Genomic DNA, 3,081 nt, shown 5'->3' on the forward strand with positions numbered 1-3,081 from the left:
TCTCCTCAACCTCCCAAAGTACTGGGATTGCAGGCTGAGCCACCAAGCCCAGCCTTCTTTAGCTTCTTTAGAATGAAAATTCATTTAAACATTTTAAGACTTCAGAGAGTCTTAATACATGCATGGCCCAGGAAACGTTTATTTTTTATAAACTATGATCTATACTCTTTCCTTTTCGTTTCTGATACAGCACGCCAGGATTCGCACACACGCACACATTGCACCACAGCGACAGATGTGCCTGTTATGGACACCATATGGATGGATTTTATGCCTGGCAGGAGTGGAGAAAGGTGGGGTCCCTCTCTCCAGGGCTCGCCCACGTGGCTGCAAGTAGTGCACTTCTTGGGGCCTTCATTTGGTGCTCCATATTTCCTGGTGGCTTTCCCTAGTTCCTGTTAGCTCCCCCCCCCCCCGTGGGGGATGGAAGCTTTTACATCTTTTATTAGTGTATTTATATGTTGTTCATTGTTTAGTAACAGCATCCTGAATTCCTTTGAGGAAACCTGTTAATGTGAAGCCTTGTCATTGTGCGCTGGAGGAGGCAGGAAGGCTGACTGACTAGACCAACACCAGGGTACTTTGCTTTTAAGAATTCGAACCCAAAAGGCTGTGATTTCCTTTGAGCTTCAGATTCCTCATGAGAGTCATATTGAGGATCATGTAGTTAAGATAGGAGCTGTGGTCAACCTCAGGCCAGTAGCAGCCTGTGTGGTGTGTTCAGGAGGTAGGGTATGTGATGTGCCCTTTTTCCTGGAGGCTGGCCTGAGCTCTGCTTGGCATTCGAGTTCAGCTTGTAACCGGCACTATCCATGATGATAGGGAGTAAAGCCTGCTACAGGGTTCCAAGGCTTACAGAATTTTGTTAGAACTGCTTCAGTGTTGTGTGTGGACATGTAGGTGACAAAAACTGTTTCCTTGCTGATGGTATGGTTGCATTCACAGTCTTGATGAAGGAAGCTTTGTAGGGTGTGTCAGCTTCCTCTTGAGTGTCATCTTGCATTCTAGATCACTGTTTTACATGGACAACTTGGGCACTTGTTTTTTTTTTCCTTAGGTACAGTTTTTAGCACAAAAAAGGTATGCAGATGGCCCCTGACTTATGATGGTTTGACTTAACAATTTTTGACTTTACTATGGGTTTATCAGAATGTAACCCCATTGTACGTCGAGGACCATCTGTATTTGATTTTATCTCCTTAAGTAAAACCATTAACTTAGTATTGTCTGCTTTTAAATTTTTATAAATTCAGAGGTCATATGTATTTGTCCTCATGACACACAGGTAATCTGTACTTAAAAGCTGCATTTTTCAAAAAAGTTTTCTGTTTTCTAAGAACAATGGGATTTACTTGAGTCTTAAAAACTGTGGGTAGGAAAGATAAGAATCTTACTATGATTGTGAATGTCCTTGGGTTTTGAACAACATAATCTCTGATGAGAAAACATATCTGGTCATGCCTTGAGATAATTTTTTTTGATGGTGCTATCACTTTGAAATGAACGGAAAAGTTTGATGTTCTATTCAATGACCTGAGGTTTGGATACTTAGAAAGGACTGTGCTGGATTTTCCAGGACAGTGCCATTCAAGCTGTGGGTCAAGCCTCACTATGTCTTACTGAAGAACCATAAAGATAGCTCCCTATGCCTTCTGATAATTTGGTACTTTGGCCACTTACACTTTAATCTATCCCAAATTGATTTTTGTGTATGGTGTGAGGTAAGGAGCCAATTGTTCATGGATTTCCATGTGCATGCCAGTTGTTCCAGCCTCTTTGGCTGAGCAGACTGTGGGTAGGTCTAGTCTCCAGTGTGCTCACTCGTGTTGGAGGTGGCTGTGTGCCATGCTGGCCAGCTGGTCTCTCCTTGGGATATGACCACCTGTCCTCATAGGATGCTCTGATTGTTGCTGGTGTCTAAAAATGCAGTTGATGTGTGTATATTTATCTTACATTTTGTATCCAGGAATTTCAGATGAGGAAAACTAGAAATGATAAGGCCGTTAGAATGCACCCAAGGTCACCTAGCCAGTACAGGGGCAGGGTCAGAATCTCAGCCCTAACCATGAGACTTCATAGGCCTTGGGCATTGTGGGCACACACTGCCCACATGGGTCTGTAGGAAAGCTTAACTGCCTGCAGCATAAGGGCGCGTTGGGGGAGAGTCGCCACAAGTGTGAACTGGTGTTGCCTGTGGCATCAGGAGCAGTGGAGAGTCACAGAAGAGACACAGATGTGTGTGAGGTCTAGAGGTCAGAGCAGTTGAGTAGCTGGAACCAAGGAGTCAGGGAGAGCTGGTCTGCAGGGTCGAGAGCTCTGGTCTTGAGTCTGTGGCGTTTCTTTGCCCCTGGGCTTCTTCTGGTGCATGGACTCTCAGAAGGGCTGTCGAATCTGAGGGAGCTCAGGGAGCTGGTGGCATCCAGGAGTGTGGAGACTGTCAAGTGAGGGGATGGAGGGAGGGGAGGGTGGTTAGGAGGAGGGATGTGCTGGGTGTCACAAGCATTGGCGTAGGGAGAGCGGGCACCAGAGCTGACGGAACGGTCCTCTGTGTTTCACTGTGTAGTTGAAGGTTTTTGATGGGTCTTTTCTGTAGTCTCTATCACAGGATATGTAGACATTGTGTCTGGCTCATAGAGTGAGAGTCCCTGTCATGCATGGTCAGGCTTCTCAGTTTCTGATTGAGAAGACACATCCTGTGTTCTCAGCCCTGGGTCTCTTCACTGGTCTCACCTCATTTATTTTGCTCTTTTGAAAGTGGCAGATACAAGTTGATGCCATTTGGGTGCATTCTCTGTTTTTCTTATGATGTCTCCTTCCTTGTATGTCACCTTTTAGGAGATTGGGGACAAGTTCTAAATTTGTCAACTGTGATCATCTTTTGTTTAAATCAAACTACTTTGAGCTTCTCACTGTTCTTCTCTCACTCTTTTAAAAAGGTAGGGTTGATAAATGTATATTAAATTCAGAATTGTATTTAATTAACTTAAGAAAGTAGTTAAATTTTAAGACAAAAACATGAAATCTTTTTATTTATTTATTTATTTTTGAGTTGGAGTCTCACTCTGTCACCCAGACTGGAGT

This window comes from Carlito syrichta, unplaced genomic scaffold, assembly GCF_000164805.1.
Source record: "Carlito syrichta isolate Samal-C Ts95f unplaced genomic scaffold, Tarsius_syrichta-2.0.1 Scaffold305835, whole genome shotgun sequence".
NCBI lineage: Eukaryota > Metazoa > Chordata > Mammalia > Primates > Tarsiidae > Carlito > Carlito syrichta.